The sequence below is a fragment of the Aricia agestis genome, chromosome 12 (assembly GCF_905147365.1).
Source record: "Aricia agestis chromosome 12, ilAriAges1.1, whole genome shotgun sequence".
Taxonomy (NCBI): Eukaryota; Metazoa; Arthropoda; class Insecta; order Lepidoptera; family Lycaenidae; genus Aricia; species Aricia agestis.
Window position 1 is genome coordinate 15810913 of NC_056417.1, and position 24716 is coordinate 15835628.

Genomic DNA, 24716 nt, shown 5'->3' on the forward strand with positions numbered 1-24716 from the left:
CAGTTTTGTATGTAAAAAATGAAAGCAAAACTCATGGCGCGTTTTTCGCCCGCGGCGGGCGCGGTGGTTTGCGGCTCTCGCAGCCTCGGCGGTGTGCGCCCGCGCGCTATGCGATAATTTAGCGGGCGATCGCAGTAGAAACCACCAGTCTTGCGATCATCGCCCGCAGAGTTTGCGGGCAATGATCGCGATCCCGGCGGTTGCGGGCCCGCACAAATCAGCGGTTTTGTGAGTTCTGAAATAAAACCGCTCATTTGCGCGGGCCCGCAACCGCGGCGGGCGCGGGACAAAACCGCTCCATGAGTTCTTAGCGTTAGACTATCGGAAAAGTTCACTTCCTTTCGTAACATTTTTCCTTTGCACGGTCGTTGTTTAAATCATTTAGCTAAAATAATTTTAAAATTGGTTGTGCTAATATTAAAAGCTATTCATGAAATGACATTTCCATGTGTAGAACGCAGAACTAATATCGAGCTGGAACAAATTAAACAAGTTTGTACAAACACTGCGCACTGTGAAAACTTTCTGCGGATTGCTGGAGCTAGTCAGCTTCTATATACGAAAGTTTATCTAAAATGATATAATATATTATATTCCTAGAATTTTCTAGAAAAGACAAGAAATTATTTTTAAATCATAATTTAAGTTAATCGGGTGAAATTGTAGTTATAGTTCACGCAGTGATTCGAGGCGACATCGGTTATTAACCTCATTTTGTATTTCATCGTTTTCTATTCTATCGCGACTTATAATATAATTGGGGAGGAGAAGAGGGGATTTCGGGACAAGCTCAAGCGTGTCAGATTAAGCTTGTATAATGTATAGGCTTCCGACATGTGTCTAGTTATCATGGTATAGAAATCATATTTCTCACATGGTGGGTTAAAAAAATGTTTTTTTAAATATTGAAATGTCATCGGATCTGTCAGATTAAGATAGGGGATGTTTAGTATACTCCAAAGAAGCTTCCATATAAAGCACTGACGATTCAAAGGTTAGGTAAGCCTGTAGGGATATTTTAACTCGTCGATTGTGGAAAAACGAGACACAATAGAATTTCTATTGTGTCTCGGTCATCGGTGACCATATGGGGCTTGATGAATTAAAATATAAAGAAATAAAGCTTCATATTTTCCTAACTAAGCTGCGCAGATATTTTATTTTGCACTAAACTAAATGATTTAGTCCTTGTTGTCTAATAATATTAGACAACAAGGACTAAATCATTTAATATATATATTATATATATTTATAATTAACCTAAATAAGCAATTTTCTGGATATTATGTTTTCTTTTTCAAAAATTTAAAATGGCTGCAGTTTTTGAACCCACCGCTAATATAAAAAACGCTTATTCTTTTTTAAATCAGTTTTACATAATGTAAAAAACCTACTAGGTCTCCATGACACTCGTGTGACTACAAAATTAGCACCTTCTCCTCCCCTACATGTTTCAGAAACATAAGTCATATCAAGCAGATTGCTTAAATTATTGCTGCTAATTATCCTCTATTCTAAATTATACAATCTTAAGTAAATTCTTCCTTCTCTTGTTTCTACATCCCCTTAGAATATCTCGATTCAAATGAATCTTGGCATCGATTCCAATAAAATCATTTTAGCGGAATCTTGCTGAAAAGGTTGAACAAATACCGGTTTTAAAAGTAGAGTTGAAATCAGGACTGCACCGAGTCCGCATACTGATAAGTGTTGAGTTCAACACTCAGCTGTCCCGATTCTACAATAGAAGACATGAGTGGGTAACTAACTATTTGAGAACTCCCCACACCGGTTTCCGTGACGGTGGCCGGTTTCATTGAAACCAGGCAAGGTACGCAGGAGTAATTTTATAGTGAACAAGTGTGTGCACAGGATTTTGATTAAAGTTTGTACGAAATTTTTTCAATTTTAATCCGATCGGACTGAGATTTTGATACCTAATTAATAATAATACTTCTTAACGCGAGCGAATCTAGCTAGAAGCCATTCATGTCTTCAAGTTTTCGTATGCAAGTGGCGATTCTTAAAGACGATTCTCCTTATGTATGAGCGTGTATACATGTTTGATTTTGATAATTCACTAGCCAACCTGGAAAACGTTGTTTTGCATATTATATGTAACGTTATGGGAAGCTCAAAGGCAGATCTTCCGAGGACGTATGCTTGATCAGGCCGAAGCCTATTGTAATTTCAGACGTTGCATATTAAGAGGGCTACTGACACAAAAAATCAAACATCGTCCTTCTCCCTTCACACTCACGCCCGTCTTTCATATGCCAGGTGAAAAAGGACGACGCGGAATCATCGCCAAGCTAGTTTTACTTGAATAAAAGACGAACTGTAATGATTATGAAAAAAGTATTTTGAGCAAAAGGTTTTATCAATGCTTTTTTAGATATTAAAAAATATTAAAAAAAGACAGCAAACTTCGAAGATCCAAGCAAAAATGTGTTTAAAACAAGGATTTTTGTAAAAATAAAACTATCGAGCATTTATTCAGTAATTGTGTTTTCGTCTTGAGTATTTAATCTTCATGAACTGAAATTACTTGTGTAAAAAAATCAGTTTTCTAGACCTTACAGATTTTGTGATCTAGGTTTACGTATGTAGTCAAGTTAGGGTCAGGTGCATTCTTGATTGCGTTCGACGACCTCTGTGGCTCAGTCGTTGAGTTGATAGTCGACTCTGGCTGTTAATTAAAATTAAACATTTTTAATTCTTAAAAACTAGTCGGTACTAGATGACGCCCGCCGTTGCGCCAAAATTTGTTTATCGCGCAGGACCGTACATTTTCCGGGATAAAAAGTATCTATCCTATGTCCTTTCCCGGGAGTCATGGTAATATCTCCATAACCAGCATAATCGGTTCAGCAGTTTGTGCGTGATGAGGTAACAGACAGACAGAAAGACCAACACACTTTCGCATTTATAATATTTGTATGTATGGTATAGTTTCTACATAAGTATTGACTGATAAGCCTCAATGGTTATTACTTATTAGTATTGATATAATATTATTACAAGCCATTATTCAGAAAAAAATCCCTTGTACGTAGCATCGGTAGGGCTTCCTTTGAGGATTAACAATCTGAGAGTAGAAGCCGTTCCACGGCAAAGTTAATGGAAATCTATTTTTGATATGGCAACATCTACAGCGTAAACTGAACATTCTAATATTTTGTGCTATATTGTACTGTTAAATGTAAAATACTGGTAATAAACATAAAATTAGTATGGTTTGGGGCTACGTCAGTTCATACACGATATCGATAATACTGTCAGAACTCAGAGCATTCATCAGGGCGAGCGAAACGAGCCCTAGTATATCCCACAATCTGAGCACATTTGTGGTACACTTTACGGAAGAACGTCAAGTACTAAGATGGGAAGATGACCTAAAGCTATAAACCTTGGGCCCGCTTTGGCTAAGAATTGCATCCAATTGAAAGCAGTGGAAGGATCCGGAGGAGACCTTTGTCGTAAGACACACCGACCGTCGCGTTAAATATTATAATACTAGCTGTTGCCCGCGACTTCGTCCGCGTGGACTTCAGTTTATAGCGCGCGATGTCAACAAAATTGGTGTCAAAAGCTTTTATAAAAAAACCCTGGTACCCCTTAAATCAATACAGCTGTGCAGTGTGCAAACAATAAGTACTTCATTTTTGTATGTTAAACTTTATATATTATGCCAAATTTTAAAGCTTATTTAGCCCCCCAATTACACAACTTTACCCATAAACTATTTATCATTGATAGGTTTAGCCCCAATTTCACCAACGTCTGTTAGTGTTAACAGCTTGTTAAAATATCCTGTCTTCTCTTTCATTCATATGAAAAACAAAACAGCTAACGTGATACTAATTCGAGCATTAACTTTAACAGTCGTTGGTGAAATTTGGTCTTAAGGTTACGTCACTGCCTGCACAGATAAAGTACTGAGTTATTTAATACCGTAGAATAGATATAACAATCGAAAAAAATCGAGACTTAAATGTAGGATGATACCACCTCTTATAGAAAGACTTTTGAGCAAGCGTCAGCGCGATGTAGAAGACGCACGGCGCCATCTATTATGAATTTTTTGAACAAATTTACGACCCTTACAACCCTTTTTTCCAGTAAAAAAGTAGCCTATGTCCTTTCTCAGGCTTTAGACTATCAGTATACAAAATTTCATTACAATCGGTTCGGTAGTTTTGGCGTTTGGCGTGAAAGCGAGACTGACAGACAGACAGAGATACTTTCGCATTCATAATATTAGTACAGATTATGTGCACACTGCACAGCTGTTTTTGGGTATTTTGATTAATTAAGGGCCGCGCTACACCGGAATGGCAGCGGCGAGGCGAGCACTTTCAGCGCTGCCATTCCGGTGTAGCGCGGCCCTAAGAGAGGTACCACTTACCAGGGTTTTAAAAAGTTTTTAAATTTGACACAAATTTTGTTGACACCGCGCGCTATAAACTAAAGTTCACGCGGACGAAGTCGCGGGCAACAGCTAGTTATGAATAAAAACAATAATATATAATAAAGTAGGTACCGTATGATTAGTTCTGTTATAATAATGAAGTAAAAAATAAAGCGCCATCTGTTTTCATACATTAGAATTAAAATGTTGATTGCATTGATATATTTTCTGGATGGAATATAGGCCAACACAACACACTCGAACTCCTTAGAAATGCAGTAGGAGTTCTATAAGATAAGATAGATTGATTATTATTATAGCAAGTGATAATATTATTAAACATAATATTCTAACGTATTAAAAACTATAAACAAAAACATAATAACTAATAAGTATGATTAGTTTTATGTTCCAACGAAGTAAAAAAAGCGCCATCTGTTGAATCGTATTAGAACTAAAATGTTCATTGCATCGCGTCGATATATTTCTGGATTTTTTATAATATTATACATAAAATATATTTAAGATTTTTGAAATAATATTTTAATACACATCCAAGACCCAGGAACATTGAAAACTTTTTGTTCCGCCTGCGGGACTCGAACCCAGGACCCCCGGGATGAGCGCTGGCCACGCGCAATGCGAATTCATTTTCATCGATATTTTCATGGAAATAAGATATTTTCCCACATCAAAATGTAGCCTATGTCCTTTCTCAGACTCTAGAATAACTGTGTACAAAATTTCATTGCAATCGGTTCAGTAGTTTTGGCGTGAAAGCGAGACAGACAGACAGACAGACAGAGATACTTTCGCATTTATAATATTAGTTTTTTGGGTGAAAGTGAGACAGACAGACAGACATACAAACAGAGATACTTTCGCATTTATAATATTAGTATGGATTAGTATAGAAGTATAGATACATAAAATATATTTAAGTAAAAAATAAAACGCCATCTGTTGAATCGTATTAGAACTAAAATAAAATAAAACGCCATCTGTTGAATCGTATTAGAACTAAATTGCATCGATATATTTCTGGATTTTTTATAATATTATACATAAAATAATTATATTTAAGATTTTTGAAATATTATTTTAATACACATCCAAGACCCAGGAACATTGAAAACTTGTTCCGCCTGCGGGACTCGAACCCAGGACCCCCGGGATGAGCGCTGGCCTGCGCAATGGGAATACATTTTCATCGATATTTTCATGGAAATAAGATATTTTCCCACATCAAAATGTAGCCTATGTCCTTTCTCAGACTCTAGAATAACTGTGTACAAAATTTCATTGCAATCGGTTCAGTAGTTTTGGCGTGAAAGCGAGACAGACAGACAGACAGACAGACAGACAGAGATACTTTCGCATTTATAATATTAGTATAGATTTAAATATGTAGTTTTAAATTATGAATAACCTAAACTTGTAGCTGGTCTGGAAATAAAGGCTTTATTTATTTATTTACAGAAGAACTATCACGCCTTTTGATTTGTGCTTTAACATAGTAATTTCCATTTATATGTAGATGTGTTATCAGTCAGTCAAGATTTGGTTACTATATTTTTTTTTTTTTTTTTTTTATTAGCCTATTAAAATTATAACTATTAAAATATTAAAAAAAAAATGTCTTAAAAATTATTACCACGCAGAAAAACTTTAATTGTACATTTTTATGGCGCAAGAACGCGAAGCGGCTGACTCTCGAACCAGCACCAACGTTAGTTTGTCACGGTAGTCCTTAGGGCGTTCGCTGCGTTAAGCGTGCGTCCGGCGCGGCCACCCGCGAGGCGTGCTTGTTTCATGTCATCCCATAGAGCAGCGCTGCGTGAGGCGGTTCAGCCGCGGCGCGTGCAGCGGTGCCCGCCCCGCGGGCGACGGGTCAACAATCTAGACGTGACAAATGGGCTGATTGGCTGACGCCTTTGTACACGTCAGCATCGTCGTCTGTTGGCTAGGTAAATGGTAATATTATATCAATAAAAATCCATAGGTATCGACTTTACACCCGCGCGATCGAAATTATACTGGCCGCTGCGAGAGACGGGTGGCCGTCGTGGCCGCCCGCGCCGTGCGTCCGCCTGTCTGTCCGCCGTCGCGGGCAGCCGCGCCGGGCGCAACGAACGCCCAGTCCTTACATGCATAATTTTAATTCAAAAACGACTAAACAGTATTATTTCCTTCTTATGAGACTACCTTTGAAATGTCCTATTCAAAAAAAAAGAATCATTTAAATCTGTTCATAAACAACGAACTTATTATCTAGAATGCGTGTATAACTTTTAGATAAAATCGAAGCTTTTATACGGTCCTCCTTTTTGAAGTCGGTTAAAATAATATGGATGAAATTGACAGGAGTGTTAAATGGTATAAATATTTTCAGTTAAGTAACTTGATGATAATGATAAATTAAAACGCCCCTCTGTTTGTACTAATATGTATAATTCTGTGCCTCTGTTTCCGTCGGGGGTTAAAAATGTAGCACAATCGTACAAAACATCTGTTTGTCGGTTCATCATAATTTAGGCTTCCCTTCGCGGAATTGCAAATTTGTACAAGGATTTAGGGTCTTACATTACCAGCGTCGAATATATTATCAGGATTATGGAAGTAGGCCAGCTCGCAAGATGCTCTGAGATTATCATACTGTTTTGGGCCGTTTTATCATTATTTTGTCACCAAGGATGGTTAAATTCAAATGGGTACCGATTAAAGGGTCAGGCTCTTTAGCCAAGACCTTTTCTTCATCGTTTATTTATAGAATAGCCGACCATGATGGAATTGACATAAGACGTGTTCGTTAATATGACGTTGACATTCGTCTCGTCTAATGTCATTTTCATAGATTTTGATCGGCGATTCAATAACGAAGCGATAAAAAATGTCTTGGCTACAGGCTCAGCCCTCAGGTGTAGAATGCGTATAACTTTTAGATCGCAAGGCAAAACTGGAGGCCTGGCAGGGTCGCGGTTGTTTTTGCGTATCCCGTAGCTCTGTCTACAGCGGAAAAGCAGGAACACCGTTGGGGTTTAGTGGGCCTTCACTGACCCCGGGGAGTCCCACATAACCCGGTGGCCACCCCCAGACTTACGGTGATGCGTAAATGCAATGCCCAGTTTCATCTTTATTCCGCAACGGAATAAAGATGAAACTGGGGGGCCAATGGGGGCATATTGTGTGCAATACCAATAACATCTAGTAGATTGGAGTAGCGTCTCATACCTAACGACCTATCTAAAGTAGTAACTACTGAAATGCAGAATATATTTTAAAGCATATAAAATACTTTTATGTTCCACGACTTTACGAGACATATAACGTATTACACTTTTATTCAACAGCATAAATTATAAAGCCTTTCTCTTATAATTTTTTCAGGTCAATATAAAATTATTATAGATATTTAAGTGCAGTGTTCCGTAATATTTTTGTGTTCAAGGTACATCTAGAAAAATGAAAATTTTTGGAGGTACACCAGAAATAAATCAGCGTGTACGGGGGTGCTCTGTTCCCAATTCCCACTCCTTTCGCCAATCTTCCTAAGATGTTGTCTAATGCTAAGTACTCATATGCGGTTTTGCTCGACAGTTTTACTCCAAATCGAGTAATAATTACTGTGTGGACCGCAAAACTGCCAGCTCGAAGGCTCGCATCGAGCCGGTTCGATGGAATTAAATATATCGATTTAGAATAAAACTATCGAGCAATGCTGAATGTGTGGACGAAATCATTCATACGTGGGAGTATTCCGTTTCCTACTCTCCCCTATTCCCTTTTAAAAGGCCGGCAACGCACTTGCAGCTCTTCTGATGCTGCGAGTGTCCATGGGCAACGGAAGTTGCTTTCCATCAGGTGACCTGTTTGCTCGTTTGCCCCCTTATTTAATAAAAAAAATCCCGAGCCGCGGGTTTTGCTCGACGTTATTGCTCGATCGAGCAAAACCGTATGTGAGTACTTAGCATAAAAATGTATCGTTACGTCTCTCGATATTGCAGTATGAACTGACCCTTTGAATCATATCAGGGCTACAACAATTTTAATATTGTTCGTAATTCAACTACATAACATGATTCAAGAGAGTAAATCAGAACTTGACAGAGTCTTGTTAATATTACGGGCGCGGCGGTAAGTCAGCGCCGAAGCCTACTAGATTTATTGCCACTATATTGATAACATGCATGTACAGTCGACAAAATTAAATATTTAGCAGTTTACTCCTTTTATTTTTTATACTAATTTACTCCTTTGGGAGCCTTCGAGTTTATTTTCTACATTAAATATAGAATACCTACTTGCCTGCGCGGACCACAGATCGAAACGTAGGGAAGGAAGACGCTTCGAACAGCTGTTTTTGCTTATCCAAAACTGTAAAATATTATTTACTTGGCTTATGCTGCTAGCTATACCTCTTTACACGTTATATTTAATGAAATAGAAAAGTTTTTTTCTCAATTTACAAGGATTAATTTCATCGCAAGATAATATATTGTACATAGTTTTAAGGGCCTGTTTAACCACTTCCTGATAAAGTGCCGGGTAGGCTATCAACAACTTTTTTGACAGATTCTCCATACTCTATCAGCTGTCAAGTTATGTGGTGAATAGCCTATCCGGAACTTATCAGGAAGTAGTGAAACAGGTCCCTAGTCTATATTTTTGGCCATTCTTTAGTAACAGGTCGAGGATGAAATGGACCCGCTATTGAACGAGTACCACAATAATTAACTCTTTTACTCACTCACAAATTAAATATCTACTTATAAATCACTTCTTTAATTAACATCCAGCTATCTACTACAGATATCTGGATACAGTAGATTATATTGGTCATAAATCATAATATTAATTGAACAGAGCTGAAACCAATCACTCTCAAAGCAATGAAAAGTTGAAACGGTTTATCAGTCCGCCTGAAACTTTCATTAATTATATCGCAGGACAAATTTGTTTTTATTTTACATCTGTATTCTGATTCCCAATTAATATTTTTTTTTACTATATGGCACACATCATGGGCGTAGCCAGGATTCTACGGGGGAGGGGAAGGGGCATAGGTCTTTAGGCCCGCCCGTACTTCGCTACGCCCATCACAATAGACATAACTAATAACTACCAGTAGTTCGACTGCAAAGAGACGGACAGGTTTCAATATCTGTCAAATTCGTCGGGTTTCACTAGGATTATGAACGGAATGTGCCTCGCGCTGGCTGATAATATAATTTATTTTTAAATATTTAAAATAAAGATTTCAAAATTGGATTCTGACAATTTTAATCGCATGTGCCAAAACACAAACAACAATACCCCCAAAGAGGAACACGTCCATCGAATATGTCATATTTTTTAATTCGTAGGTAGCAAGCTAACAACCCTAGCGACGATTTTCGCCATAATACGTCAAATTTAAAAATTTCAACATCAGTTCTAAGTCGGCATACTCTATCATTCTGTCTACTCTGCGCCCATCATGGCACACATCAAAATTTAATTTTAAAAGTTCCAAAGCCTATTCGATGCAAACAAACAAATCTTCCTTCTTTTGTCCACAGTTAAGTGTAATATTATCTGAACGTCCAATAAATGTAATTAAAATGCAAATATGCAGGAATATTATGCATAGTATTCATTACATTGTAAACCGAACACGATAATATATATTGAAGAACTAACTGTCCCGGCAAACGTTGTTTTGCCATATAAATTATTTCTAGTATCAATATAAAAAGATAAAGAGAAAGTAGATAAAAACCTATTCTCAGGCCTAAAGAATGTACACACAAAATTTCATTAAAATCGGTTAAGCCGCTTTGGAGAGTTCGCGCACAAACACTGTGACAGTAGAATTTAATCTTATTTTAGAATTTAATTATTAGAATTTAATATATGTAACCCTGTATATATAAAAATGCATATATATATATATATATATATATATATATATATATATATATATATATACAGGGTTACATATATTATACAGGGGATATTCGACTTTAATTTTTTTTTCATAAATTTGCCGAATTTTTGGATATTTGATTGTATACTATGAAATTTAGAAGTCAAAATTGTATAACTTTTTGCTTTTTTTTTACTAGGACAAGATGCCTTATGACTTCAATAACCAAAATTGTAAGTAAATTAACTTAACAGGTCGTACTAAGACATTGAAAGTTAAAAAAATAAATATTTATTTATAAAGTTTATTTTTCTTTAAAGGATATCCAAAAAAAATATTATGGAAGATGTTCTGCAGATCTACTTTAAAATATCTTCGTTTCATCAGCTATCCAACAAGGTATCACAATCAAGGGTTTTGTCAAAAATCATAGGAAAAACACTTAGTTAAAAGCCAGGTAACCCAGGTAGCATTTCTAACAAATAATGGTCAATAGGTCCTTTGAGTTGTTTCGGGGCGTGCAAGCCAGACAACTGACGATTTATGCTGATATGAGTGAGAAAGATAATGTGCCGATGCCGAAGGAGGTTGGGAAAGGGAATACAACATTTTTTTTTTTTATTGTTTGTGTTTGGTTGTTAGTCTGCTTATGGGATTCGTACATGGTAGCGCATATACCATGGATGATTATCGTTTTGATTTCTGTTTTCTGTTCGACTTGGCTTTGTTTTTGGACTGTTTCTTCCGATTTGTGACTATTGTGGTTATTTACTCGACTCTGATTTTGCTTGACTCTGGCCTATATCCTGGCCACCGGGAAGTCCGGACCTAACCCCCATGTATTTTTATGTATGTATGTATGTGTGTATGTATTTTATATTAACATGAAGAGTCCGGTGCACAGTGAGCCCAACCAGATCTCATCTGCATCTGTAGAAGAATTTAGAGCTAGAATAATTAACGCGGCGAATGAAATAAGAGGCAATTTAACAACTGGCGTAGTGAAAAGTGGACTAAGAAAAAGACTGCGAAACATGTGTGCAAAACAGGGGTGGTCATATTGAACATGAAATTTAAACATGTCTTGTTAAGTAATAAATGTTATTGTGTACTTATTTATTGTCTTATTTTGTTTTCTGGGGTCAAGGGTTACATTGAACGTAATCAACAAATGTAATTTTTACCTCCTTAGTTGCCGTCGAAGCCAAGTTTTTTACACCAATTCCAATAAAATCTTTGATTGTTATACCTTGTTGGATAGCTGATGAAACGTAGATATTTTAAAGTAGACCTGAAGAACATCTTCCATAATATTTTTTTTGGATATCCTTCAAAGAAAAATAAACTTATAAAATAAATATTTCTTTTTTTAACTTTCAATGACTTAGTACGATCCGTTAAGTTAATTTACTTACAATTTTGGTTATTGAAGTCATAAAGCATCTTGTTCCAGTTGTAAAAAGCAAAAAGTTATACAATTTTGACTTCTAAATTTCATAGAATACAATCAAATATCTAAAAATTCGGCAAATTTATGAAAAAAAATTAAAGTCGAATATCTCGAAAACGGTTAGGTTTAGGATAGGGTGTTTCATAGCCAAATCAGTTAGAAACGATGCAAACTACACGCCCTTAATGGATCTACATCGACTTTACCTGTAACCCTGTATATATATATATATATATATATATATATATATATATATATATATATATATATACAGGGTTACAGGTAAAGTCGATGTAGTTATATATATATATTAAAACTAGTGATAATACTTTAGGGTGTGTACATGTTCCTTGTAGAGAGTTCACTGTGAAAGTGGCAGCTCTGAAAGACGAACATTTTTTTTTCATTTTTGTATGGGCAAGGGCCCGAGCGTCACGAGTTTCCCCATACAAAAGTGAAAAAAATAATTGGTCTTTCAGCGCTGCTATCACTTGTTCGTATTATCACTTGTTTTTGTTACATCCTGTATATATATATATATATATCTCGGAATCGGCTCCAACGATTTTCATGAAATTTAGTATATAGGGGGTTTCGGGGGCGATAAATCGATCTACCTAGGAATCATTTTTACATTCATTCAGTCATTTTCATCGAATACCGAGCAAAGGAGCAAAGCTCGGTCAAATAGCTAGTAATACCTAATAGAAGATTAAATTACAAATGTTACGCCACCCACACGGACACGTGCAACACCCTGGAAGTTACAAGTGCGTTAAGTCCACACTCTTCCTCGGGTAAACAGGTAAGGTAAACACCTAAGGCTTGATTATCAAGTGTCGAATGTCGTTTCGATCGCATGTTATCTTACTCGCCGCACTCGCGTAATATCATCAAACCGGTTTCGGAAACGGTGGCTGGGCTCATTGAAACCAGGCCAGTTACACAGAAGTAATTTTATAGAACCCAATGTACGCAGTACACAAGAGCAATCTATATTCTTTACTCCTGTGACCCAGTGGAACGGAAGACTGACACGACTGGCGACAGATCAGGCGCACCGATTGGACTACGGAGGCGTTGAGTCACGCACGAATGAGAAATTCAATCTCAACGTCATTCGATGCCTCAGAATCGGGCCCCTGAACTTTTCAACACACCGTACACGTGTGTAAGGGGCCTTATTTAAACATAATTATGCGCGAGTTAATATTTAACTAAGCCGGAGGACTGTCGGATCATTATAGGGTTGTACAACGAGTGTGCCGACGTTGTTAACGTGGTTATTATCTCCTCGTGGAGAAAATGATACAGAAATCTATAGTAATAAATGTAAATGTGTCGGTCTGTTTGTTACCTATTTACGCTTAAGTTGTTGCCTTTATTTGTATGAAATGATGTATAGTGATGATTTGGTCCCCGAAAAAGATATTATACGGAAAATCCTTTCTAATTTTACTGTCATAACCAAAGTGTCTCCTTGTATACTACATACACGTAATGTCGCTATGTCTGTCTGTTTACACGTACGAAATCAAGTGACGTTTTGGTGTCAATGTCAGATAAACCGGAAAAGCTTAGTTAGGCTTGTTATTTTTAACTGCTCCAAATTGAACAGTCGTAGTTACTTACTATAATATTTTTTTGAGTTACGACTCTTAATTAAAATTAATTGATTAAAGCTAATGGGAAGCTAAAAGATTAGTTTCATGGTTTTGTCCTCGAAACTGATGGATTAACAGACAACGGTTTCATAGCACAAACTACTAATAAAAATATTATCTCAACATATTTTAAATATTCAAGATCCGCTGTCTTTATCTTTTCCAGAGTGCCAGACAAAGACAAGCAGATTTTATATGTTGGCTTTGTAAATCACAAAAGAGTAAATTCTAAAAAAATAACAGCTTTATTGGTCTTGCAACACGGGCGCCATTTTTAGACTCTTTCCATTGTAATCGTTTATAAACATGGCCAATTTCTTCAATATGAGTTATATTTCAGTAATGAGCAGTTTGACCGCACGCCACAATATAGCTGTTACTGCATTATAAACCGTATTATTACAGCGATAAGACTTAAACGTGCACTGTGGAAAAGTATGTAATTTAAATATGGCTTAGGTAACACGATAAAATACGCTTTCGATAAAATTGTAGGTAATGACTTACTAATGCCCAGCTTTTGAGGTTTTCGACTATAGTTTATCTTTTCAATGGCGTTTTTCATTAGCTTACGTCAGAATATTAACCAAGCAAAAAGTCCAAGCTATTAGATAAGTTGCTGTAAAAGAACTAAAACGGTTAATAACGGTCGCACTCAGAGATGATAATGATGATGATGATGATTAAACTTCAATTTAATGTAGAGTTTCACAGAAAATGTACGGTGGCACTTCACATTGCTATTTGTATTTGCTATTGGCTATTTATTGCATTTAGCAAAGTTATTGACGTATACACAAATTAGCAAGTAAAGGCAAATACGGCCTTCCACACATGGACGTCAAATACCAAACTTTTACTCAATTTTGTTTACTTGCCTGTTTGACTCTTTTCATGTGCGTAAAAACCGACAAAGGTATAAGTGTATTTGGTATTGATCATATTATATTTTGTCAAATAGGCAAATAAGGCCAATACTTTGTCAAACATACCGTCTACACATGGTGATTGTTTGGCCAATATATCAAATACGCAAATACTCGTACAAATAGCCATGTGAAGTGCTACCTTAAGGCTTATGTGAAAATCTTCATTTAATTACAGTCGTGTAATTGAAATTCGTTTCTGAGAGCGGCAGGACATAAGTAAAAGACTCGGCATGTCTACCTATGAATTAATTACTCAGATGGTACAATCTCTACCACAATTCTTTGTTCCTCGTTCGTTGTTCGCTCCAGTCCCTGCAAATAAATGTGCCTATAAATACTACCCTCAAGTATTGTCTACGAGGTTTCACATGTCGTCAAACACATTTATTTCCATCCCGTATTACTTCCACCACGAATATTCGGCGAAAGAAAATATTTCTTGTAACGAACGATGCTTTTAGGTTTTACCAGAGACCAGCCATACATATTACTCTATGGTTTTACTTTATTCTGTTTATGAAGATACATTGACATAAGTCCGACTGTGTCGCGAGGGTTATTATTATTTCATAACTGGCTTTGCTCTTGTAAGTGATAAGTAAAATTTTGCAAGAGCTGTGCGTTTTTCCGGTGTAAAAAGTACCGTATGTCCCAATGGTAAACTCTTTATCTGAATAAAATATCGTCAAAATTGGCCCAGCTGCACGTGATGCCGCAACTAAGCAAAATAGGGAGACAGTTGTAAGTTTCTAAATGTATTAGTAATAATAATTTTGTGGTTTATATTTTTAACTGAAAAAAGAATTTGTAACGACTTTTTTTTATTAAATAAGGGACAGACGAGCAAACGGGTCACCTGATGGAAAGCAACTTCCGTCGCCCATGGACACTCGCAGCATCAGTAGAGCTACAGCCTACAAGTGCGTTGCCGGCCTTTTAAGAGGGAATAGGGTAATAGGGGAGGGTAGGGAAGGGAATAGGGGATGGTAGGGAAGGGAATAGGGTAGGGGATTGGGCCTCCGGTAAACTCACTCACTCGGCGAAACACAGCGCAAGCGCTGTTTCACGGTGGTTTTCTGTGAGAACGTGGTATTTCTCCGGTCGAGCCGGCCCATTCGTGCCGAAGCATGGCTCTCCCACGTATATAGAGCTTGCGTTTCTATTGCATTTCAAGAATTCAAAGAAGAAACATAGAAAAAGCAAACTACGTAGCATCATTACCTATTGTAAGACTACAATAAAATTATCTTGTTATCCAGAAAATTGCCTGCAGAAGCTTCTGGATCTCAACAAAAGCATAGTTTATAATATTTCATACCCAATTGTATTTTCCAGTGAATTATTATGCAAACTACAATCTGTGGCAGCAAAATTCTTGATTCAAAAGCAAATTATGTAAAGTAGAGCGAACAAAAGTGCGCTTTACATTCCGAAGACGTGGAGCCATTAAGTATCGCCGCAGAGTAAACATGTACAGAGAATAATTATTTTTATATATCTATGGACGCTTTACACCACGTCAGTCTGGCCCCGTGGTAAGTACCCGAAGGACTTGTGTTACGGGTACCAGACAACGGAAATATATTTAATCTTATATATATAGTATATAGCTCCCACACCGGTTTCGGTGACGGTGGCCGGATTCATTGAAACCAGGCCAGCTACGCAGGAGTAATTTTATAGTGCCCAAGTGTGTGCGCAGTACACAAGAGCACTCTCTATTCCTTTACTCTCATAATCCAGTGGGACGGAAGACCGACACGACCGGCGAGAGATCAGGCGCAGGACCGACTTCTTACATGCCCATCCGACGCATGGATCATCTTACTTGTCAGACAATCAGGTGATCAGCCTGCATTGTCCTAAACAAACTTGGAAATAACATGTTTCCAACGCGAAATAACATGAATCGAACCCACGACCTCCGAGTCGAGAGCCGTGCTCTGTACCACTAGACCACGGAGGTATTTTTTAATCTTATATATAAAATTCTCGTGTTAGGCCGCGTACTCCTCCGAAACGGCTTTACTGATTTTAACCAAATTTTATATGCATAATCAGTGGGTCTGAGAATCAGCTACTGGGTACTTTTTATATTGATAAGTGCATTTGTTGAATAAATAAAAGTAAATTATTACAACTCCAGACTGACGACGACCATTGTTTGTGCGACGGGATAGCGATGGACGTTGCCATGGTGACTTATTTAATCACTTCAACAAAATAATACGGGCGAAATACGTTATATGGCAAAGAAACGTTTGCCGGGACAGCTAGTACTTTTATACTATACACATATTTAAGATGTATATTATATCATACACATATTTAATAGACGTCCATGACCCAGGAACTTTGAAAACTTTTTGTTCCGTCGACGGGATTCGAACCCGCGACCCCCGGCTTGAGCTACCGACAACCCACCAACTGAGCCGCAGAGGTCGTCAAATTATGTAGCGTTATAATTATGAAGCGTTTGCATGAAGCTAATAATATAGAGCTTCATGAGCGTTTGTATTAACCTCAGAACAGGAAAATACCCACAAGCCCCGTAAGGACACCGGTGACCGCGACAACAATAGAATACAATAGCATTTCCAAGAATCCCCGATCGAAGGATTAATTGTAGTAGTGCAACAAGCGTACGTGTTTTAAAATGAAATTAAAATTATTGTGTACAAAGTATAACTAACAATTAAACAGTAAGATTTCAATAGAATAAACTTGTAAGGGTCAAGACCGCAATGCAACGCGTAGATGCATTTCTAAATTTGTATGGATTTGACAGATTTGCAGGTTGTCACTTGTCTCACGCTCAAGAAATCAATTGAGTACTTTAGAAATGCATCTATGCGTCGCGTTGCGGTCTGACTTGACCCTTACATCGAGATTTTGTGCCCTTCTGCCACGAGTGACGAGACCCTTCGACTTTTACACGACCATAAATTAAAGGCAATAATTCTACTATAGCAGCCTATAATTATTGGCTAATAAGCAGCTATTTAACTCCATAAATAACATTTTTATCTCCTTGTACCTTTACTAAATATTAAACTTTATTAAATATTAAAGTTATCTGAATACTTTTATTGCTTTTCTAATTAATATCCTTCCTTTCAGGCAACAACCGGTTAGAGATAAACTTCTGAAACTCGTAAGTGAAATTTCTGTACTTTTAAATTTTATGTTATAAGGATTTAAATAATTCTTCTATTATATTTATCAAGACAAAGTATTATAATATATATGAGATATCTCAATGATATTTATTTATATTTTATTATTTTTCATTACGTCAAGCGCCATAGCAACCGAAATGGACCAACAGGGCCGGATTAACGTTCCTTATCTTGAGATTAAACGACAGGTCTGGATTTTAGCATAATGGGGATGATCTTCTTATCGGTCGCCCACAATTTGCTAGGTGACCTCGCCGTAAGTATTTTTGCATAAATAATCTTTACCGTATAGCCTACGACATCGACGGCTAGGCTGTATCGCTAAACAAAATTAGATCAACCTACTCCTTAAGACTGTATTGTATCAATTTAGAATCGAAGTGTTGGCGGCAAGTAAAGTTGACTTTAGTGTTACTGTGGTGTTACTGCCGCACTCAGAGACAAAATGTAATTTAATGAAGATTTTGACATAAGCCTAAATAATAATATAAGTCAAAATATTAATTAAATTGAGGTTTCGTCATTCAATGTTTTTAAGTGCGGCAGTAAGATTCATTTTAGTGTCGCACTCGCTAAACATCGGCGCCGAGACAGAAAAGTAAGTTACATAAGCGCTGACCGCATCGCGTGATTCATGAACGCTTCCATACAACAAAGGATTGTTGTATGGAAGCGTTCATGAGTTTACCGGAGGCCCAATCCCCTAACCCCTACCCTATTCCCTTCCCTACCCTCAACTATTCCCTTCCCTTCCCTTCCCTACCCTCCCCTATTACCCTATTCCCTCTTAAAAGGCCGGCAACGCACTTGCAGCTCTTCTGATGCTGCGAGTATCCATGGGCGACGGAAGTTGCTTTCCATCAGATGTCCCGTTTGCTCGTTTGCCCCTTATTTCATAAAAAAAGGGTTTTTAGGGTTCCGTAATCAACAAGGAACCCTTATAGTCTCGGTCTTTTCGCCCGTAGAGTCCAGTCGATCCCCCCCTTCTACCAGCTAAACGGTTGCTTCTAGAAATGTGAAAAATTCACTGGAGTAAGAAATATATTTAAAAGGAAAACTATCACGGCTTCGAAGACTTCATAAGTTTTTGAGTTATAGTCGATCAACTAAAAAAATGTATTCGGCGAAGTATAAAGGAACTTTTCGTTCAAATTCATTTGATAGTAACTGAGATGATATTGTTGTTAGTAGTGTAAAACACGTTATAAATGTACATTCATTGACCATACAAAAAATATCAAAAACTAGCGGTACTACGGAATCCTATATTGCGCGTGGCCCGACTCGCACTTGGCCGTTTTTTTTTTCAACTTTTTCTATGAGAACAATGCTGGGAACTCAAAAAAAAAATGCCGTCTTCATATCCAAACGGATGCCCGGATCGGCAATTTGTATGGGTATGTAGACGGATTTTTTTGAGTTCCCAGCATTGTTCTCATAGAAAAAGTTGTTCATTTAGACGGTCTCATTTGATGGTTTCAAGGATAACGGTGTTTACACAAACACACTGTACATTCACACCCAAATTGAGCTGAAGAAGATGAAAATACTAAACGTTATATTAAACATTCCATCATTATACCAAACGTATATTTTTAAAAGCATTCAGTAAGTTTAATCGCGTTTATTATCACTCAGTTTATAAAAGCCTATTAAAATTTCCAATACATAAAGTATTTTTGTTTGAATAAATTCAGTTGTCGCATATCGAATTTATTCAGCTGGACTTAAGTAAATGGTTTATTATAGAGTGGAGCTTTAACATTTTAATTTTAACTCAATTGCAAAGCTGAGAAAACTTAATTGCAATTTTTATGTTAAGTAATCGTACTGAGAACGGCTTTTAATCTCATAATTGTACCATTGAAGAAATTGATGATGACGGACCTATGACATTTGGTCGGCTTATGTCAATTTAATAGTAGAGTTTGGCATAACGCGACCGAATTATGTAGGTCCGCTATCTGCCTGTGAATCAACTTCTCTGTACAATCGTTTATTTTTCTTCATCACTTGCCAGTTTGCAGATCCTGATGACGGCTTTCGATGATCCTGACTAAGTTTATAGACAAACTAAGCGGAGTTCTTATGAAAGCTGTGCATTTAGTTCTGTTTTTTAATTACAGACGTCATAGTTGTACAATACGACTAGATGACGTCCGTAAACCCCGATGCACCGAAACTCGTGTATCGCGCGGGGATCTCATATTTTTGCTATGTTTCCCGGGACTTAAAATATATCCATACCCAGCAAAATCGATGCAGCGGGTTGGAAGTGAAGAGGTAACAGACAGACACACTTTCACAATTCGCATGTATTAGTATTTTTTTTGATGAAATAAGGGGGAAAACGAGCAAACGTCACCTGATGGGAAGCAACTTCCGTCGCCCATGGACACACGCAACATCAGAAAAGCTGCAGGTGCGTTGCCGGCCTTTTAAGAGGCAATAGGATTACAGGGTAGGGGAGGTAGGGAAGGGAATAGGGAATCCTAATTCCCAGGCCCAATTCCCTACCCTTCCCAGTAGGGAATTGGGCCTGGGAATTAGGGAATAGTATGGCTATTATCTTTCAAAAACTGTATCAAATCTGTACGTCTTGCAATATTTTGCACATCATTTTGTCGTGTTTCGCTTGAATAGCTAGGTGCAGCATGAATGGCCGTGGAGAGCGCTTTGTTTGCGATTGCGATACTGATGCCAACTTCGCGGCTATTCACAACAGCTCCAGTGTTATCAGCACCCTCGCCCGCATCGCAACTTCTGATAGGGGCGCGTTGAAGACTTTTATTCCGTATCTAGAGAAACTGTATATTATCATGTTATTATAATTATAACTAGATGTCCCGCGCGGCTTCGCCCGCGTAATTTAGAAATTTTACGGAAACCGTACATTTTCCCATAAAAAATAGCTACTAATACTCTACTACCCTTCACGTGGTCTACTCCATATCTGTGCCAAATATTGCCATAAAAATTGCTCCAGTAGTTCGTGAGATATTTCTAATATTCCCCCGTTTTTCCCACATTTTCCTGAGTTTCTTCGGTTGTATTAGTCTTAGCGTGATAATATATAGCCTATAGCCTTACTCGATAAATGAGCTATCTAACACTAAATAAGTTTTTAAATCGGACCTGTAGTTCCTGAGATTAGCGCGTTCAAGCAAACATACTCTTCAGGTTTATAATGTTAAAAATAAGTATAGATTTTTTTTTAATTATAGATTCGAGTCTCGATCTAAAATACTATGAAAAGTACCAATAACAGGGTCATAATAGGCTCATAATCATGGGACGATGTATGGTATAATATTATGGTAGTGATGATGATATATATGACATAGTAGCATATGCTTTTCGTTCTTAAAACAACGCCGAAACTCCCAAACTTGTATCTATAAAGAATCAGGAGTTCTCTCAGCACCTTCCGAACCACGGTATACCAGGTATACCTCGGTGCAAAATCTTACTTGTTGGTAGCATATGCTTAGAACACTTCTCACGTAACCGAAGTCACCACCACCAGTCAAATTTTGAAGAGTTCCCTTGATTACTTATGGATCCTTCATCAGATCACCACTTTTGTGAATATAATACCAAATTAGGATGATACCCTATATACCAAAAGAAAAATTTTGAAAATCGGTTAATAAACGGCGGAGTAATCGTTGAACATCAGAAAACGAACATAACACCTCCCCCATTTTGAAAGTCGGTTAAAATTATAGCCTATGTATTATTCTGATGTATAAGCTATATTATTGTAAAGTTTCATTAAAATCTGTTCAGTAGTTTTTGCGAAAAAGAGTAACAAACATCCATACATCCAAACAAACTTTCGTCTTTATAATATTAGTAGGAAGTAGGATAATACTGCCTATCATCAGCCTCTTATAATTTAGGCACTATCCTTGTTCTATAAAGGCATTCGCTGCGTTGAGCGTGTGCCCGGCGCGGCTGCCCAGGGCCTGTAGACAAGTGGCAAAGCGCTAACGCTAACGCTAACGCGAACGCTACAAAATGTATGCGATTTCACATAAGTCATCGCTTCGCTAGCGAATACTAATGTTATCCATACATTTTGTAGCGCTAGCGTTAGCGTTAGCGTTTTGCCACTTGTCTACAGGGGCTGCTCTCGCAACGGCCAGTATAATTTCGATCGCTATCGTACAGATATTGTACAGTCGATACCTATGGATTTTGTATTGATATATTACCTAGCCAACAGACGACGATGCCGACGTGTACAAAGGCGTCAGCCAATCAGCCCATTTGTCACGTCTAGATTGTTAACCCGTCGCCCGCGGGGCGGGCATCGCTGCATGCGCCGCGTGCGACGGCTGAACCGCCTCACGCAACGCTGCTCTTTGGGATGACATGAAACAAGCACGCCTCGCGGGTGGCCGCGCCGGGCGCACGCTTAACGCAGCGAACGCCCTAACTTGCCACTGAACAATGACATTTCAAAGCCAAAATATTATATACTTGCCGGCCAGAGACAAAATATACTTTACAATAATATAACTTTTTTTCTAATACCTTTTTAAATAGGAAAATGACCCCATTTTTATTATATTATATTTTTCGGTATTTTTTAATTTATTAAAACCACGAATGAAAAGAATAACGATTAAATGATGCTAAGAATACAAATGTAATAAAAATTCGTAAGATGAAAAGAATTTTATATTGAGTTTGAATAAAAGCTGAAGAATATCTTTAGTGTCTAATTTGGATTTGACAATTCAAAAGATAATTTTATTTGCCCAAATCCTATTTAGTCATAATACTTTTACGGTTTATGAAACGTGAAGTCTTTATAGTATTGGATCCGACCGTAAAATCCTGCAGGAATCGTTTTTTTCGAACAAAATTATTTTAAAATAATCTTTAGAACGTATAGAATGGATTAATGTTGGGTTGCCTTATCAAAAGTAGCCGCAAGTACCTCTAATTAAGTTTAATGTTCATGAAATAAATGCATAATTTGTTTGAATATTTTTTCAGTAAATTTTACATCATTTGAAAGAAAATGACGAGACAAAATAAGGTATAAATGGTTGCCAGCTCTAAGTCGGCCGCAACCTAGGGTTGCCAGCCTGTAAACAGACATAGTTCATCATCAAAATTGAAGCATCGATTTTTTTAATAATTTTGATACAAAATTAAAGTTTTATGCATTTTGTGCATGAATATCCATGGTTACCAGTTGCACGATAGCCGCAAACTGGGGTTGCCATCACTTTTGTTTAAGACAAATGTTCAGGCCTACAATTATTATGCCTGGGAGAATTTGGGGACGTCGAGAACCCGCAAGATTGCAATTTTTATTTAACAGGCGTTTTTATTTTTATGCGTAGTGTCCTGTCATTCCTCAATGTCATTCCTTCTTAGTTCTTATTTTTCCATTGAATACACGCAAGTTTGTATTACGGGCTTTCATTTTACTCAATTAGAGGTACTTGCGGCTACTTTTAACAAGGCAACTAACCTAACCTAACCTAACCCAACATTAATCCATTCTATACGTTCTTAAGATTATTTTAAAATATATTTGATCGAAAAAAACGATTCCTGCAGGATTTTACGGTCGGATCTTAGGATATTATATTTTATCGTAAAATACACTTTCATTGATATCAATCAAACGCTTTTTTGGTCCATGTTATCGTCATTCGACACGAATACGAAAAAAAACTGCCAATCAAAAGCCGCCAGTGTAATTTGTCCCGCCAAAAAAGCGCGGGATTCGAGATGTCATTTTTCACAATTTTTTTGTCAAACCACGTACATGCAGAGGGACTCTTTACTTGCCTATAATAATAATAATTTTGGTCAATAGGGAATCGGAGTCGGAGCAGAGGGCGCTACTAGTATATACAGTAAATAATCCGACCAAAATCCGACATGTCATACGTCATATTAGAATATTGACAGAAACTTTGTCAAACGTCGTACAAAACTTTTTACTACTGTCTATTCCGATGCTGCTTCTAGCGTAAAAACATTGCAATCATATACCTTATTGTGCATACTACAGCTTTGCAATCGTGATGACAATCAATGTAATTATTTTTTTAACGTGGGAGAGCCATGCTTCGGCACGAATGGGCCGGCTCGACCGGAGAAATACCACGAGCTCACAGAAAACCGGCGTGAAACAGCGCTTGCGCTGTTTCACGCCGAGTGATTGAGTTTACCGGAGGCCTAATCCCTTTTCCCTTCCCTACCCTCCCCTATTACCCTATTCCCTCTTAAAAGGCCGGCAACGCACCTGCAGCTCTTCTGATGCTGTGAGTGTCCATGGGCGATGGAAGTTGCTTTCCATCAGGTGAACCGTTTGCTCGTTTGCCCCCTTATTTCATAAAAAAAAAACGTCGGGGCAACGTCAAAAGAATACATAATATTATTATGTACTGCTTAATGCTTACAATAATACGAATAGGTTAAAAATGTCACCGACGTTGTTGCTCTTGTAAGCCTCTTTAGAAAACCAATAACCATTATTAAAAATCAAATATTCTAATATTGTTGACGTCGGCGCACTGATGGGATTTAATATAAGCTGTGCTCAGACATGTTGCTGTACATATAATGTCATTAGGGTTCGATGTAGATGGGATACATGATACATACAGCCTACAAGCAACGACAATATTTTGGCGGCTACCCCTCGAGATCCAAAGCAATTGTATGTTACGATTTATTAATTAACCGCGCGCTGCGCTGTCATTTACATACGTTTTCTTGTCATCGCGGTGCGGTGTAGCGTTTAGTCCTATATAGTAGCCTATGTCACATGTGTGATAACTGATAACTGTTGTCATTATCACTGTGGCCTTAAGCTCTAATTTCCTCCAAAAGCGGTGCCGTAATACAGCGGTGAATGACATCACTAGAACGTTGGCTATGTAAGCAACATGGCGCTGTTTCCTAGAGAACCGTAATTGACACCGCTGTATTACGGCCGCTAATTGACGGCACCGCTTTTGTAGGTAACCAGAGCTTAAGATTAGGTTACGTCGTATCTATTTAGTAATATGTGGTTCAGATACCAAATAAGCCGCTCATGTTGTCCCGTATCCCCCGGGTTAATATGGATTTTCATGGATCTCCACTTTATACGTGGGAGAGCCATGCTTCGGCACGAATGGGCCGGCTCGACCGGATAAATACCA

The 24716-nt window shown here is 37.6% G+C and overlaps 1 protein-coding gene across 2 annotated transcripts in view; it reads left to right on the top strand.

Moving 5' to 3' along the window:
* LOC121732374 (allatostatin-A receptor) overlaps window positions 1–24716 on the top strand; it is a 157022-nt gene that overhangs the window by 51811 nt on the left and 80495 nt on the right. The window contains exon 2 of one of the 2 annotated variants that reach the window (XM_042122235.1): window positions 17480–17513. The exons of the other annotated variant lie outside the window; for it this stretch is intronic. The gene's annotated coding sequence lies outside the window, so the exon portion shown is untranslated. The remainder of the gene's footprint in view (window positions 1–17479; window positions 17514–24716) is intronic. 2 annotated transcript variants of the gene reach the window in all.